General features: G+C 40.6%; 1 protein-coding gene across 40 annotated transcripts in view; it reads left to right on the top strand.

Moving 5' to 3' along the window:
• Positions 1 to 18172, top strand: part of NRIP1 (nuclear receptor interacting protein 1) — a 70854-nt gene that overhangs the window by 33152 nt on the left and 19530 nt on the right. For 14 of the 40 annotated variants that reach the window (XM_015298695.4, XM_015298718.4, XM_015298725.4 and 11 more), the window contains one exon: positions 13616 to 13664. The exons of 5 other annotated variants lie outside the window; for them this stretch is intronic. The gene's annotated coding sequence lies outside the window, so the exon portion shown is untranslated. Of the gene's footprint in view, positions 1 to 4156; positions 4356 to 4686; positions 7256 to 9329; positions 9450 to 13615; positions 13665 to 18172 lie in introns of those variants that run through there. 21 more of the 40 variants (XM_046900300.1, XM_046900359.1, XM_046900318.1 and 18 more) reach the window with 15 other exon arrangements.

The following is an 18172-nucleotide window of genomic DNA, read 5'->3' as shown; positions in this document are numbered from 1 at the left end:
AGTTTTCACACCTGATGTTTGGAAAACCCATAAATTAGCTTTGTGTTGCTACATGTTGGAGAAAACTTAAGAAACCACTGATGTTGCAAGTTCAGCTGTGCATGCCATAAAAATATTTTTTAGTATTTTCTGCGAAGGTGACATGCAACATAAACTACTTAAGTTGGTCTTACCTAATCCCTTTCCCTAATAACTCTGAGGTAAATTGGAAAGTTTTCTAGGAAATACAGTTTAGGACCCAGTAGTGTGTGTGTGTTGGAGGGGGGAGGGCGGAGGGAAATAGTGTAATAGGCCAAGTGACCAAACATTTTTTTTTTAATTTAACTACAGCTGGCTGCCTGTATGTTGTTGTGTTACTCAAAGGACACAAAAAGAATACATTCGTATTGAACAGTCAGTATACCATATGTGTGGATCTGATCAATCAGTGTTTGCCAGAGGTCCCAGCATGGATGAGAAGGCATACTTTGGTTCCCATTCCCATATGGCTGTGAACCAGAGGCAGGCTGGGCCCTTCCCACGAGGCAAGCCTTGAGAACGTTCTGAGTAATGGCAGAGGTTACTCTGACATGAAAGCACTGTGGGAACACCGTGGCTCTCTGTCTAAGCATAATAAACACACTAGAAACCTTGGTAGGTCCGTGGAAAGAAAGCTTCTGCATTGTATAAGTTCCTCCTTTGCTGATATGAAAGGTACTATCAGTGGTGTTGCTTGAAAACGAATGCTTAAAATGGCTAGTTGTTAAACATGGTGAGTATTTTGTGAGAAGAGCTGTGGTTTTCAGGAATGACGATGTGAATTGATTGCAGGAGTAGGTGGAGGATAGTGTTATAACAATTGTGACATAACTGCCAAAACTGTCCTTTCTCAGCAAACTTAAATATTTAGTTCTTGTGTAATAGAGCGTAGTACTTTACAAAAGCAGAGCAAGCTACTAACTTGAGCCGCTGATGTTCAACCAGAAAAGAATTAGAACACCCTCTGCTGGTGTGAATGGCTCTGTTTTCCATTTCTCCTCAAGGACTTCAGGCATTTATCAGGTGTTTACCCTAGAAATAGCAAAAGACAGTTCTAAGCTGTGATGCTGCCATCTTTTTAATAACCTGAGATTATTTTTGACTCATTTGTATTTGTTGTTCTCCTCAGAAATTTGATAGTTTGTATATCCCTGCTAAAGCAGATGTGAGGGTAAGGTGATGCTGTTTTATTTATCTGCTTTTGGAAATGAGAATCTGTATTGTTTGCTAACTAGGAATATGGAAAGTTGTTCTTCCTTGGGAGGTGTTTCTTATTGGAACTGGAGGTTCTGTGTGCAAGTAGGTTTTTGAGAAAGCATCTGTGTGTTAACTGTGTTGATAGTCGTATCTGAACGACACCTCCAAATCCATTGGGCACACTTGTGGTTTCATGGAGTAACTGTGTGTTCCTGGGCCCTTTCTTAGTGGTTATCTCTGTGCTTCTGCTCAAGCTTTTAGAAAGCCTCTGTGCCGCTTGTCAAGTGGTGAGCAGTCAAGAGGAAAGAGGCTGGCTGACTTTTTTTGTTACCCTTACACTCACGTTCTCAAACTCTTGCTAGGCCTGACACATGCTAATATCCTTGCTAGCTCAGAGTGGCTGAGAAGGAAATCACGGGGTAAGATGAGGAGTGGACGCTTCCTGAATTCTTCCCATAAAACACGCCTTACGTGTGCCCAAACACTCTTCTGTAGTTATGTGGGTGCTGCTGCAGACACCCCAAAGCAGCCCTTTGCCCCGGCGTTTCCTGAGGGCCCAGGGCCGCGCGGGGCTTCTTGGAGCGGTTCGGGCAGCCGGCAGTAGCATTGAGCTACGGAGAGAGGAGGGCAGCCGCTAAAGAGAGCTTGCTCAGTATTAATAACAGCACCATTCTTAGTAAATGGTTGCTTACATAATTTTGTTATGAAAGAATGCCGCTGGTTGAACCGTTGAATCTCCGCCACATGTGAAAGCGGCGTCCCTTCAGCACTGCCTGCTGCGAGAGAAGGGTTAAGAGCAGACAACATCCAGTCAAAGACCTTGTTTTTAATTTTGCCTCTCACACGGGCGCAGATCCGGCTAAGAGCAGCCCAGATTAGTTCGGAAAAACCTTTGAAGAGATTTAAGATGTCCTTCAGCCAGTTTGAAGGTTTTTGTCTTGCAAATCCAGTACAAGGGCGCCTGCAGGCATCTCGACCCTTGCTGTGCTGCTGATGCAGCTCAAGGTCACGCTAACCCGCCCTGTGACATTCAACAACAACAAAAAAAATTATGCGGTGAAACTGCTTCAGCGTTCAGCCAACCAACAACTTCCTCAGTTCCTCACTGAAGGAAGAAGGGTGTATTTTTTTCTTTCTTTCTTTTTTTTTTTTCCTGGCTTCGTAGATTTTTTTTGCTGCAGGAAATAATCCAGGATTTCTGGTGTGTGTGATGACAAGGTCATTTCTTAATTAGAACACATGTAAAGAACAAAGCTAAATGGCTTCAAAACAGCTTTGTAGTTGATGGAGAGGATTTAAATTATTTAAAGAGATAGTCGCCCAAGTATGATGGAAACGGAATTCTAAACACATTAACTCTTTCAGTGCTCCGCGGCTTCCGTATGCTACTGAAAAGAAGATGTCAAACTTGACGAGCAGTGCTGCAACTGCTGATAAATGAACATTTCTTGCATCTATTTATAGCTGAGGTTGCGTTACGCTTTCCCTTATCTGAGTTGGGAAAGCCAGATATTTATTTATGACTTGGTTATGGTGAAATATTCTGCACTGGCCAAGGATTGAGAGGTGACCATAGGAAACCGCTTCCTAGAGATCAGAGGTTTAATTTCTAGCGTGCTTTATGTTCTAGTGTCTGTACTGCTGAGTATGTGTCTGACTTGCAGAGCGAGCATACATTTGGTATTGCTTTCGAAATGCTACTGGAAGAAATTTGGGCTGTGTGAAAGGTGGATTTGGGATTGAAAGGAGAGAATCGACAGCGTAAATGGCAACTTCACGTGGTTTTGAAGTATCAATAGCCGTTTGGAAAGCCTGGCTGTAGGAGGGATCTTGGGATTTGAGTTTTGTTCCTTACATTTGTTTGACTCAGAGCACCTAAACGCAGAGGCGTTGGTTGAGCTGTAGCTTGGGGTGTTTGCCTTTTAACCGTCGATCCCCGTAGCCCAATCTCCCCGCCGTTTATCCCTGATGTGACTCCGGGTCTGCGCTGTGAGCTCCCCGTGCCCGTGGTCGGACGCTCCGCGTGGCGCCCCCTGTCGGAAGGGCGGCCAGCAGCACTTGCCGCGCTGGGGGAGCGGAGCCTGCCCGGCTCTGCGGGGCCGCACAGCAGCAACAACGGCACGGAGTAGGTAGGGGCTTTGCTGGCAGATCGGACGCGGGCTGTGTTTGTGCTCAGGGATGCTGCTGCGTGATGCGTCAGACACCTGAAACGTGGAGGAATACGTCATCTTTCTCTAGCCAAAAGTTACACGCACCGGTCTGCAAGTTAGGTGTTTCAAGTGTAAATGGTGTTGAGTATACTGAGGTTTTGCCTCTTGCTCTTTTGTTGGCTTTGTGGATTTTAATTTTTTTTTTTTTTTCCCTGAATAAGTCTTGTGCGGCTGGAGCATGAGGTGCAGCAAATGTCAAATGTCAGGCTGAAATGGAGTATGCTCACTGCAGACGGGTTGCCCTGGCTCCTGGAGCCTCCTTGGGAGAAGGGGGAAAGCTGCACTTAGCAGCACAGGCAGGGAGAGCAGGCACTGCAACTTCTGTCCTCTCTCTGGGCTGCCACTTCTCTCTGCCTGCACTGCCCATCTCGGATCAGGCTTGTGGGAGGGAAACGGTGGAGGATAACAGGCTCCACACGAGAAAAATGGATGGGACAAGACGGATGTGCTGTGTGAAATCTGTACGCCCTTGCCCTTGCCTGGGGTGTGCTGTGCCCTTAATATTATGGGAGACCTAAGCTCACCTGCTAGTAATTTCTAATTTACTGTCCTAATTCATCGATTTGTTATCACTAATTGTACTTCATTTACTTCTGTGTAGTTTCCAGTACCTAAAGGGTTGAAAGGTTGCTGTAATTGGCACCCGCAGCTGCTCTTTCTTTTGACAGGGGATAATTTTGCAGCCTATGCTTTGTGTGACAGCTGCCTAATTGGGCATTCTCCCCTTGTAGCAAGCCTGCCTCCTCCAGCCTCCCTGCTGACAAATGGTGGTGGATTATAGATGAGGACACGCTGACCCGTTCGACCTTGCTGAGACAGCGGGGAGGGGCCTCCTGCTACTTGAGGGAAGCTTTGGGTCATTTAAAGGACAAGGTCATGAGCCAGGTGGGGAAATGACATGATATCACATGACAATAGCCCGATGACACGGTCAGTATGTCAAGGACGAACTCATCAGTATTGATTATGCTGCTTTTTCATAGCGTTTCTGTGAAGCCATTGATATTTCAAAACTATTTTGCTAATTTATTCTAGGTGAAGTGCCAAACGCTATTTTCAGGGTTATTTTTAGGAGTATTTGCACAGTATTTTCTCCTAAGCACTGATCACATACAAAAGCAGTGTTACTAAAACCCTGTCAATAATAATTCAGAGGGTTCAGTTTGATGGTTTTTGTAAAATGTGCATCTGCAGGGACTGTAAGGAAAATACCAAGAAGGAAGAAAATCTCTGCTTTTAAATTTCAGCATTGCACTTCTAAGTAGGAATTAAAAGGCACGTGTAATGATCTTTGTGATAACATGCGTGTTTGCTTGTGTGTGGCTGACTGGAATGTGGGGAAAGTCTTGACATAAAAAGAACCAAAGAGAAAAGTGAAATATAAATTGGGGTGTTTAAAGCAAAACTCTTCCATTGGCTCAGGAGTGCTACAGTGAAGATAATGCTTAGCCTATTTTAAGCACTAATACAGCATCCAGCTATGCCAGCCAATAAAAACCTGCTAAGTGGGTTTTAGAAAATATGTCGGGAATACAAGTGACAGTATTTTGAGAGCATCTTCACGTTGCATTTCGATGCTAATAAACTTCAAGGTAAATGAACGGCTTGTTTGACATTTGCGTGTTAGACAATAATAAAATGCTTTCTTCAGGACTAATTAGACTGCTGGGTTGGTTATGTTAAGAGGTAAAGATAAATACAGTCGAAAAGAAAAGTCCCTTGAAGTTGTTACCCATTTTTGAACTTGCATGGTATCATTCTATTTTAGCTCCTGCCCAGCAGTCTGTGTTGCACACGTGCCTGTGCAGCACACACACACACACACACACACATGCACCAGCACATAGGCACGTACGGATACACGCAGCAGGAGCAGAGTTTCAGAAACAGTCTGCTAAGTACAGAGGGAAGTGTTCACTTCAGCACACGGTTCGCCTTTCTGTGAAATGTGATTTGGTGTTGGATGCTGTTGTGTCTGAATCTCGCCAGTTCACCAGGATGTAATTTTACTCCCCTGAGGTAAAAAGCCGTCAGTGGTAAAGTGTGATAAATTAGTTCACACAAATAGATGCGCGTGCGTGTGTGCGTGTTTAATTCTGACCTTGCTGTGCATGTGTTTAGCTGCTCTCGGTGCCCGAGTCAAGCCTGGTGGAGGTTTAATCCCGTGCCCTTGTACACGTATACTTGATTAGTAGTTGTGGTTATCTCGGCAGAAGACATTCCGCCCTCCTCCTTGTATTGGTCGGGACCCGGGCATTGGGGAGTCAAGTCGAAGGAGAGAGAAAAGAGATTTTGCATTAGTATTCTATGAAAGCCTTACTGTCTGCAGAACAAATTGATTGCTACAGCGTACCTGTGCTTGGCACCACTGCTGTGAAAGAAAGGTATGGTTGTAATCTGTTTTATTGTATTACATATTGTGACACTCCAGGAATGCTTAACGTTCAGCTCTTCTGTGGCACGTGCTGGAAGTCTAAGTGAAGAAAAATATGTGGATGAATGAAAAGTATGTGAGCCTGTTGTATCTGCAGCTTTGTTTACTACAAAGAACTCAGTAGCCCCTGCTAACGAGGCAGATTTATTGTATATGCCAATGGCAACGTAAGAAGATTGGCAGTGGAGTTCTCTGTTTTATTTTCAGTTACAGCTGTGTCAGTAGTGGCTACACGACTGTACAGATAAAATTCCAGTTAATGCTTTAACTGGGGGGGCTCAGTTTAACTTTTATTAAGATGGTCAATGAGAAATATATTTGAACGTTGGTGTGTTTGCCTCTTTAAATGAAAGCAGCTTTTTTTTTTTCCCTAGGTCTTTTTATCAGCTGCTCTGGTCCTACATCTGGGGGTTGGGAGGGAGGAAAGTGGTATGTGAAGGAATGTACAAAGGCAGGAAGATCTTAGATGTGCTGGTACAATAAACAGAACTGGAACATAGCTGAGAAAAGTATTAGAGTATTTGAGCCTTCACTTCTCCCACCACACACCCCAACCACGTAAATATGCACCCGTTTCTTTTAGCAAGAAAGCCAGCGCTGTTCATTTTCTCAACTCCATTGCAGGCTTGATGCAATTGATTCTCTGGTTTTATAGATGCTTAGCTGATCTCGGTTGTGCTTGCGAAGTATGAAGTGCTACGTTAATAAGATTCAGGCTGTTTCACAGGGGGCTGTGATTAGAGCTTCATTCTTGGCATCACTAAGTTGTGTTTGTGATTATTTGGATGTCTGCTCGTGGTCATTCCAAACCATCTGAAGTATCTGCTCTGGTCATGTAGATGTTTCCAACTAATCAAGTTCAGGACAGGTGGCAGACTTGTCCCGGACATTGAAATCTGGATGCAGACCTAATCTAATAACTTGATGAGAAAATGAAAAACCATCTCTCCCAATGTGTTGTCACTATACGTAAACCACGGAGGTGTCTGTGACATTCTCTCTCTGCTCAGTGTCGCGGCAGGTGACAAGTAAATGGGTTCCTTTAAGGAAATGAAAGACTTGGAGAATGCTGTCGTGCACTGTAATAGTTACTTCCGTCTTATGGCCTTGCGGGCTTAAGATTAACACTTTATAGATGTGTGGTATATTTATGAGTATTTGCTTGAGCTTACATTTTACACCTCGCAAGGAGTGTGAATACAGCCTTATGTAAGTCATTTATCATCCGGATCCTCTGGCAGCTAAGAAAATTTCTGAGAATCCCAGATGCTGTGCTGTGATTGTTTGTACTCAAATGACTAATTTAATTAAAACTAATTAGTCAAAACTTATTTATTCACAGCAAATATTTTGTGAGTGAGCTGTTCTTCCCCCCGGAGTTCTTTTGGAAAGCCGTGTAAGTGCCTGTTGTTTACAAACGATGATAGAAATAGCTGCAAAACTTTCACAGGAGATCATAAGATAAAAGGGAATCGATCATTTTAAACAAAACTTTGTAAGTTAATAATGATGCTACTGCAGAAATAGTTAAATTACATCTGAAGTTCTGTATGGGCTCGGTGTAGACTTTAACCCGTTAGTGGAAAGTTCTGAAGGAGGTGCTAAATACAGAGCAGTACCGCATTACGATGCAATTAACTTCTATTCATAAATAATTCGACCTATGACTTTAAGTTAAGGATTGGAGGAAAGCAAAGCGATGTGGTGAAATCCAAGTCCTTGAAAACGCTTTACCAGTCTGTGACTGCTTTGAGACTTCCTGTAACTCCTCATATACGAGTAGAGACAGCTGTGGGAGTTGTGGTTGTATCCCCCCCCCCGCCCCCTTTGCCGTAATTTTCCCCCCCGATCATTGGTGTATCAACAGTGATACGAGGTGGATTCTTCAGTTCACAGTTAAAAGAGGAAAGATAGCGTGTTTTTGATATCTCAGTTGTCCTAGTGTTGTGGAGTATGTCAGCATGGGTAGCATGTGATTTGTCTGAGTTTGTTTTCTTAAAGGGAAAGTAGAAAGCACTGTGCAGAATGAAAACTTACACTGCCAGCTTTACTGATTCAACATGCTTGAGAACAGTAAAATCTTCATGATGATTTTGCAATACAATGTGACCTGGAATGGTCTGCTCTATTAGAAAACCACTCTTACGATGGAGGCAGGCAGTTGATTCCACCATTGGTTGACTATGTAGCGCAGTCTTTCCTCTGGAGATATTTAACCAAGTTTTAAGCAGGAGTTGATACTTGAGCGTATTGTCAGGTGGGGCAGATTTTAGTAGAAAATTTGGGTTTGGGTGCCTTTTGAACAGTAGCCGTGCCCTCCCTGAGCCTCTGAAGTGCCTGTTGCCCACATCCGCCCCCTGTCCTTCTGTTAGCATGCTTCAGCATTGGTAAAGAGGAGGTACTTCAGGTGTTGCATAACTTTTCTAAGTAAATAGATCATGTGTGTGCAGATATCAAAGGCAGTCTTAGTGCTGTAGCTACCAGATTCCTCTTAATGCTGAAGGCAGTTGTGTAATTAACAGCCTTGTGTACTGAACTGAGACCGCTGCTGAACCTCTTGAGGGAATTACTTTGCCTATTATGTTGGTTAACTTTCCCTAAAAATTAAGTGTTGCTGACTTCCCATTAAAGTGATGGGGGAGGATTTTTATAAGACTTAATAAAATGAACCTGAGCATTATTTTTCCTGACTCTTGGACAAAGCATCTACAGTAGCAGATGTGGTTTGAGTGATTGGTTGAAATGCAACCATTAATAAAAGGGTTGCTTCCAGGGGCAACTGTGGTAAGATAGGAAAGTGAAAAGCTGTGCTTAAAAACACTTCTGTACGTTTTTAAGATGTTCTTGTAATTGTTGAAAGAATTGTGACTTATTTCTGTTACTAGCTTGAATGCCCTGTTGGGATAACAGAAAATGATTTAAATTAGATGGAATGATTAATATTCCTTGTTCCATCTTTTCTCTTGGAAAACTTTGAGCTTGTTAAAAGTTTCAAACACTTAGTTTTTATTTTACATTCCCCCCCCCCCCCCCCTCCCTCTTTGTTTGAATCTTTGCTTTTACAGCATCAACCTTAGGTGGTGTAATTTACTGCCTATGAGTAGTTAGAGGATTTGGAATACTGCTACTCTTCCCAACCTTTGCGTGTTTTGTAAAGCCAATGGCAGTCATTCAAGTTATTTTCTCTCTCTCTCATGCAAAGGGGAACTGTGATGGGTATCTGAAAATTCTACAAGTGAATTTCCGTGGTTTTTCTAGTGTCATTAGCCAAGTTAGAAACTTCTTATATGAGTAAAACTTTAACATCAATTCAAAACATATGTTCTTGGAAGCCAGTCTTGTTAGCTCCAAGGATGGAATTTGAGGTTATAAGAACTAGTGGGAAAAATACTAATATTGGTTATTAAGGGGTGAATGTTCTTCCTATCCTTTTGGCTTTTTTTAAATGGAAGGCAAACTCATTTTGCCAGGCTGAAGTTCTCGTCACTCATGCAGTGTCCACAGGAACCTCAGTCAAGCTTGGCATGATTTGGTGTTCCAGAACCTGGGCAGCACTGAGAAGTTCTGCAGCTCTTAAAGAAGGCACTTGCGTGAGTTTACTTGCTTTAGCAGCTTCACTCACCTCTCCTTTGTAGCTCTACTTAGAGCGTGGACTGCCAGAGTTGTGTTTGTTTACTTGTATGTGCAAATGAAGGCACGACCTGTTTCTAATCCATCTGAGAAATCCAGTGCTGAATGTATTGCAGCTGAGTTAGACCAACAAAAAGCAGACTGTGGCGTCTTTCTAAAGCAGGGAAACAAAAATGGATCTGTTGGGGAAGGAAATGCTTAGAGAGATGTATACGCATTGCTATGTATTTCATTTTGAAAGGTCCTTGCTTCTGGATAAAAAGGACTTCATTGCTATTTGGTTAGCTGCTGCTGCTGTGGTTCTTCTAGCTCCAATAAACTCAGTAGACTTTGGGCATAGTAGACAGATCTCTGAAAAAGAGGGGAAAATTGGTGGAATGTACATTGTTATTTGTTAGGAGTTCTGTTTTGGTGTCTTTTCTTGCACTCTGATAGTACCTAGAAGCTTCCAACATGGTTTAGACCTACACAGTGCACATGATGAGTGGTCCTGGTGAATAGTGGAGGACTCAAATGACTACAGTCAGTGTGCAGTGAGCAGCAGCAGCCTTGAATCAGACGTTTCAATCTGACATCTAAGCAAGTCTTTGGCAACTGAGATGCCTCTTACTTGTCATTAGTTTGCTTTTTGTTTGTGAGTGGGCTTTTTTCATGATCTCATCTTACCAGTAGGTAATATAGAATTGAATTTTTTAGTTCACTGAAGTCATGAGTAGTTTGAGATTATTTTGTTTTCCAGGCTCATGTTGTAAATAGGTAGTTCATGAGAATTTGTTTTATAGTTGAGAATGGTGCCTATTGTCTGCAGCTTGGTGGTGGAATATACTAAGGTTCTTTGTTTTTTAAATGGAGCTCCTAAATTGTGGTTATATTAAAGAAAAAGCTACTGCTTAGGATGCTCAGCTTCAGGCACTTTCTTCTCAGTTTTTTTTTTTACCAGTACTATCATTTTGAGAAAGAGAAAATCATTTCATGGAAGGGTAGTTCAGATGCACATTCTCCATAATTTGCGAGTACAGACTCTTGCAGAATTACAGCTGACAGTACAATCAGTGGAGGAAAACATCTCTTATTAACAGTTCTCTGCTTCTAAGAACACTTCTAGTGCTCTCCAAGGCTTATGCAGTCACTATGTCAAGGGGTTCTTGCAGCATTCAGCTAGCCATGATGGAGTGCAAAACAATTTGTAATTAAAAATGACTGGATGAGTTTTACTGTGCAAAAATTAAACTCATAATCAAATTTGCCAGTCAGACAAAGAAAGATGTTTAATGGGAGGTTTTAGTGGCGCTACCTGGAAAAGCAAAGGTCTTACTTGAATATCCTTATCAAATAGTTGAAAGTTTGTGCAAAACTGTTGTAACTACTACTGTCTTTCTCATGGTTGATGTGTAAGGAATATGGATAGAATCTGCTCTTGGAAAAATATCTATTCGCTGTAAGGTAATCAAAGGCAAATAAACTGATTAATTGGAAAAAAAAATCTGTTGTATGTTACATTGAGACATATTAGCAAAAAGGCATATGTTGTTGTTCTGTGCTCCTTTGAACTAATCATATTTCATCAGGCAGTTGACAAAACCAATTTGCATTCAGTGCTCATTTTGCTTCTCATATGTAAAAGTAAATTACAAGAACAGAGTTCAGTCTATTTAAAACTTTCATTTTGGATTTTTTTTAAACAAATACCAGTGGTTTGTTTTGATCTGAATGGAGATGGCTAGGTAGTCACTTACTGATGTCTGCGCTCATCTGCTATTCCTTTCTCAACAGCAAATTACAGAGTTGGGATGTATTGGATCTTCCAAGCCTCCCTCTTGTTCCGTTGGTCAAGATCAGTATAAAAGCAATACTAATATCCTCAGATTTTGACTTCTCATCCATATGCATTTTACCATTACATTTATTTTAGTTCAGTGGAAGTACTTTCTACATCAGTGGAAAAATACAGCTGATATTTTAGAAACCACACTACCTTGAATTTCATCCCTACCTTCATGTTTTAAAGAAAGAGGCTGCCTGTTTCTTCTTACAGCATGCAGTATTCTACACAGTCTTGTTCCTGCTCTTCTTCAGAATGCCACGCTTTTGAGACAGCTTCCCAGGCAGCTTGGATAACCTCTCTGCCTTCACTTACATTCTCACTTTTCTTCCTTAAATCTACTTTTTTTCCCTACAAAATTCCTTTTCTGCTTATCTATCCCTATCTTGTCTTAGTTTGTAAGCACTTTGGGGTTATAGTCTGAATTTATGGGTATATAAAATGTTTACAATAGTAATTATGCCATACAGTGTATCCCAGCAAATGTCAAGCACAGACAGACTTGTTCCTATAAACCTGGCAGAATATAAAGAAGGCAAGTGGAATTAGCATCCCAGTAGGTTATTCTTGGTAAGCCAAACTGTTCACCTTTAGAAGGTGCTACAACTGAAATCCTGGTTTGTGTGATTTAAGGAAAGACCAAAGGGACTTTGGAAGGAAGTCAGGTTAAGTTTTGTTTGCAGTGAAGCAGAAATCAGACCCAGTAAACCCAATCTGCCTAATTTGATGAGTGGGAGGAGAAAGTATGCTTAAAAAAAAAATAATAACAATAAATGTGGAGCACGTGCAGAAATAAGCCTGCTGTTTGGGCTCACAAGGCTATCTCATTAAGGCAGCTGAGACAGAAAGCTTTCTTTGTTTCACTGAACTAGGTCTTGGGTTTATGTTTAACTATTGCCTGGGACAGGTACTTTCTCTGCTTTAAAGTTCCTCTTCACAAATTTCCGTGTTCATGTTGGCTTTGGCACCAGTCTCTATCGTGATTAAATAAATAACCAAGTGTTGTCATCCTGATAATCAGTTTTTCTAGCAGCAGTGTTTCCTTCCCCTCTTCTGGTCTTTCTGGTCAATCTTTCACATGTGCTCATTGGAATGAATACAGCTTGCAACAGGGTAGAGATACCTTTGTTGTACCAGCCAGGGAAGGGAAGGAGCTCTTCCGAACTACTTAGAAGCAGCAACACGAGAAGGGGAGCCCTTTTGCAGTGTATTTTAACCCTTCTGTACCCCTTTCTCCATATCATATGTGGTTTTTGATTATTGTTTTTTTTTAAGAGGAGGAGAAAATGTATTTACTCTGGAGGCCAATTCTAAAGCTTCTAATTGTTGGCCAGCAGAACTCACGTTATTGGTGTACAGATACATAGATTTTTTTTCATATAAATTATGATGAGGGAAAGAGGACGTGCAGACGACTGTGTATCTGTGACAAAAGGCAAGCAACATACATGATCTGTGTTTTGGCACATGGTTTGTTGGAGCTACTTCAGTGGATTTTGATTAATTTTTATTATAATGACTTGTGAAGTGCAAGCCTCAAGAGTGCAGCTGGGTTTTCTTGTCTGGGGAGCAGCGCAAAAACATAACGGATTTCCTGTGCGAGAGCTGCCTGAGTATTTCGTTACAAACAGATGTTTGTGCAAACATGAGCGTGGAAGGACACAATAAGCGGTTAGACGGCGTGGGCAGAAATGAGGGGGTTACTAATGTGTGTAGAACTCAAGTGAGAAACTTTAGACCACATCTAGAGTAAGAGAAAAACAATTTAACTTGAAGTGAGGGTCTGTATGAGCAGCGTCTTGAAGGAAATGATTACAGTAACAGCTGTGCTCTGTGTAGTGCAGAATGGTGGTTTGGTGTTCGTAATGTAGAAGGGTGAGGAGTTGAAGACTAAGCGAAGGTAACTATTAAGGAGAAAAGAGAGGCCAAGTAACATTTTAGAAAAGCAGAATGCAATGTTAACATCATGAGTAAGTGGACAGCAGTAATATTGGAATAATTGTATTGCCTGATTCATTTTTTTGTCCCTAGGACAGGGTGAGAAAACCCATCACCTCTGTTCTGGCGTGTTACCCCTTAACAGCATGTTCAACTCTTATACAGTGGTCAAGCTCTGATATTATCAGAAACTAACCCCACAAATATAACCAATTTTAGGGAAAACTTAGTTTCTTGAAACATCCTTTAGAAGAAGGACAGACTTGTTTTCATGAGCTAACAGGAAAGTCATCCATTAACTCACTGTTAAAATTGTTCTCCGTTTTCAGTTTCTACATTCTGATTTAATGTGCTTATTTTTGGCAGGGTGGAGTGAGAAGCACATTCATAGAGCTCCAGCACTGACGCTTTCAAGGTATGAGTTTCTGACTGTGAAAAGAAACTTACTACACTGTGCTTTTGTTTTTGTTTTTTTTGCTTCATATTTAATCATGCTAGTGTCAGTCCTTATCCTTCCTAATAATTCTGATTCAGATTATGGTTTATTTCACATGCCCAGGTAATTTTTGGTCTGAGATTATTAGGTTGGCAGCTGGTGAAAGCATCCCAAGAAGCTGAAGACATGATCAACTGACTACCAGAACTTCTGGCCTTCTCTTGATAAATAGATTTTAAATTGTATTTGGTTGTTTCAGAAGAGTGGAGGCTGTTCCCCTCCCTACCCTGTTCCCTACTGCTTTTCTTTCATTGCCGTTTTTGACTTGTACCTCTACTGATCCAGTGTCATTCACTTCCGTGTTAATTTGGTATTTGTAAGTCATCTGTTAGTTCAGTTAGGTTCTGCAGGTATGTGCGAGCTTGAACTCATGTTGAAAGACACCATGTTGATGTTTTCTTTAGTGAAGTTCTTTGGTATCATTTGCTGCCCAAGTTTAGCAACAGAAGTATAATGAAAACCTTTAGCTTTATGGCTTTATTCTTTTAACCACTCTAAAAAAAACCAACCAACCAAACAAAAAAACCAACATATGATATTTAGTAAGAATACATGCAGCCAATGGAACTTACCTTTGTCTTATGGTCACTGACAGTGCCTTACTATATACTGATTCAGAAAACACCAGAGTTGCTTATTGATGGTATATTGAGCTGGAAAATGATTCTGTCAAGGAAAGATAGCTTCATATAATACAAAGGACATGGGTTGTGACCCATCAGCTGTGCTCAGATCTCTACCAGGGCAGACTAAGTGGGAAATAATTTCTAGCCTGATCAGCTAAATTGACAGAGTGGTGGTTTTGGATGCTGTTAGATAATGACTTTATACTATACAGTACATAGGAGACTTCAAGTTGCATAAACTGTCTTTATTTACTGTGTTTGTGACATAGAGTTGCTTTGTTTTACGACAGCTTCCTTCGTTCTGTACTTTACTAGTAGGCATTAAGTAGATTAAGTAGACAGTCTAAAATTGTAATTACAATTTTGGGTTATTCCTGTGTTGTTCCCCCACCCTTTCAGCAATGCTAGGAAGGTTTACAGCATCTTCCCCCTATTGCCTTTGTTACTGCTAGATTAATTTGTTAGACTTCCAGCACGTGGCAAAACAGATCACCTGCTATGGTGGTTGTGTGTTGAGCAACTTGAGGAACAGACAAGCTGGAATAATCATTCTGGCCTACTTTAGAATAGGAAGTCTTCTTCTGTGCCCTGAATAATAACTGATTTTATTGCAAACTGCATTTAAATCATGAATGTGCTTTCGTTAAGTTCTAGAGTTCCAGCTTGACTAGTCAGGACTCTAATTCTGGTGATCAGTTTGTCAGTATGACATATGTCCATTCTGCAATATTAAGATATGTCGCATAAAATTGGATGCCTCTTTGGTGCAGGGATCTGTATGTGTGCATAATTTTCCCCCTGTTTTGGTGTCCTATTTAAATCCGTAGATCTGATTTGCCAGTAAAAGTAAGTTGAAAAAAATGAGTAGAGTTACTGCTTCACCATTTGTCTAAATGTTATTTTGACTTAAAAAAAAAAAAAATAATAATAATAATTCTAGATTTGAAATTCCACATAAACATGAAATCAGACATTCCTTTTTAAAAAAAACTGACATAAAAATAGTGCCTTTATGGAATTAGGCAGAGCAGCCAGAAAGTGCTTCAAGATGATCAGTTGTTGTGGACTACTTTACTGAATTGATCAGACAGAAGTACTCTTTTCATTGTGCTAGCTGACATTTAGTTTTGTTGTTCTGCTGGCTAACCATTCATTCATTCATTCATTGCAGTTAGTCATTACCCCCTTTTAAAAGACAGCACACTCAAAATAGCTTACATTTACATCTGTAGGTTCTCTTTGCTGAGAGCTTTGACTCTGTCCATTAGAGTCTTCTGAAGGGAAATAAAATAGAATTGCATTTCAGACATGAAATGTCTATGTTGTCACAGTAAGAGAAAGACTAAATCATCCACTGCCCATTGGTAGTGGTGTACTACATCCCTTTGACCTGAAAAGCATGCAGTTTGATCCCAAATTCAGAAGTAGCTGAAGCCCCCTGCTGCTGTAGGGGCTGTGTAGAGAGTGAACCTGTATTTAGCAGGAGGAGGAAAAAAAAGCTGCTGACCTGTTTTACTTCAGATTAATCTTCATAACCAAATCAAGTGGAAAGTTTGTAATGTAAGGAAAGGCCTGATGTGATATGCAGTTCACTTCTTTAGAAGCTCAATTGAAGTGAAAGAATTTTTGTGCTTTAGACTTCTTTGGTGTGTTAATATACTTAAGTTATTGGACTCCATATAGGCTTGATTTAAAGTATTGGTTAACTGTACCACTTACAAGCAGATATGTTTCTTTGAATGATTTTGGATGTAAGATGTCTTGTATGTTTTCCTGTGTGTTTGATTCTTAGAGAAGGTGTGTCATTAATTTGCAGATGTTGATTGAACCTCTGTTCTTCATCTTGAATCGTAATCATTGCCTGATATTTGTGCATATATGTGTATTTTTTTTTCCTTCCTCACGCTTGAGTACAGTGAGAAGCTTTCTTAGCCTTTGGTAGTGTCAGAAAGGTAGAAATTGCATTTTAATACACCTTAATCCATTCTACTCAAAGGGGTTAAAAAAGTTTAACAGAATGGTATTGCCCTAAGGTGTAAAATTTAACTCAGTTTGATCTTAAACAGTGACTGTTACAGGATATCATGAATCAGTATCAGAGCTAAAAACACCTCCTGTGCACAACACCTCTCAGCACAACGCTGTTGTGCTGAGAAGCTTGCATGGCAGGCTTCAGGAGTGGTTTGTGTCTAGCTGTAGTAACTCAGGTGATACTCTAGCATAAAAGAGTGGCAATCTAATCTGTGTAAAGAATGTTACTGAAAAGGAGCCTTCTTAAGCTGGCATTGTTTTCCTGTCCTATTCCTTTAAGCCTCTTCATTACTGACTGAGCCAACCCAATCAAATGGCTAATGTCATATTTGTACAGAAAGTAGATGGAGGAAAAAATCATTAAACGTGTTAGAACAGAAACACGGTGAAGATGGATGTGTGACTACAATGTTTTACTGGCACTGTCTGAGATTCCCATGTACAAGTTAAGCTGTTTACCCCTAAATGAGTTCCAATAAAAGCTTTATACCAACATGAACAGACCTATTCATAGGCATAGCACTCTCTAAATATAAACTGCTCCCAGTCATGTCTAGACTAACATCAGAGCTGTGCTGGTACAAGCCACGCTGTTCTTCAGGTTGCCACTTATTAGAAGGAGCATCTCATCTTTGTGATGGTGTTGCAGGTTTGAATGCTGCGTGACTTTGTGTTCTTCAGTACACGTTTTCTTTTTCCTGTTTGTGTCAGAAGGTGTCTGTTGCAATTGACCAGCACGATAAATATTCTTCAGCCGGTTTCAAGCCTTGAGAATGTATCAGTGGGTGAGTGGATGGATAGACCAGTAAATGACTTCCATTTCTATCTGTTCTTACTCAACCTCTGAGGTTTTAATGATTCTTTCAGCTGTTGCTGTAGTGTCTAACCTGCTCAATTGCACAGTGTTCAGCATTAAAGCAGCTTTCTAGGAGATGACTGTTGTCCTGATTACAGAAGAAGTTAGCTTGATTGTATTCTGCATAGATCATGTGTTACAAGTTCTTTTTGTTTTATTAAATTGAGAAATATATGCTGTGCACACAGCTAGTAAGGATAAATGAGTGTTCAGAAGTGCATCTACGTTTTCTATATGAAGATAAGCAGCTCAGAGTACGTGGCTACATAAACTGAGGTCTTGATTCCATAGCGGTGGTCTCCTTTGTGACTTAATATGTATTGAATAGTACAAAAAAAGATTGCAAAAAATGTTATCTTCCATTTGCTTTTCATTTAATACAGTTGCTCCTTATTTATTTGACAACCTGCCTAACTTCTTTTGTTAATGTAAACAAGCAGAGATCAGATGCTCTTAAAGGTGGGGAATACTTAAACTTAGAATGCACCAATGTGAAGAAAATGTGGTATTTCTGGTAAGTGTACTAAGAGGGGGGGCTAAAAACAAACAGCACCAGGAGCTTTGATCAAATGCCAGCTCTTACATCAGTCCTCTTTGTAATCTTTCTTGCTGATCTGTGACCTTGACCTTGTGTTTGTGTTTGTATGTCAAATCTATTTTAGGGATGGACAAACTAAGTTCAGTTTAGTAGGATTTATACTGCAGCTTCATAGGATGCCTCAGTATAATATAAAAATATTTTAATTGTTCTAGTTATGTGTATAAATTATGCATACGTGTATATGTGTAATATGCATTTTTAAAGTTCTGCTTCTTAAAGGCATCTTCATCTGACCGGTAAAGTCATCTTTGTTCAAGAGACGGTCTGTCTGGGTTTCTTCTTAGGGAATCTCAACAGGTAACAGTGCTTCTGT

Source organism: Gallus gallus, chromosome 1 (genome assembly GCF_016699485.2).
Source record: "Gallus gallus isolate bGalGal1 chromosome 1, bGalGal1.mat.broiler.GRCg7b, whole genome shotgun sequence".
In the NCBI taxonomy this organism is placed as follows: Eukaryota; Metazoa; Chordata; class Aves; order Galliformes; family Phasianidae; genus Gallus; species Gallus gallus.
The sequence above is the reverse complement of the archived record's forward strand: the minus strand, read 5'-3'. Positions and strand labels throughout refer to the sequence as shown.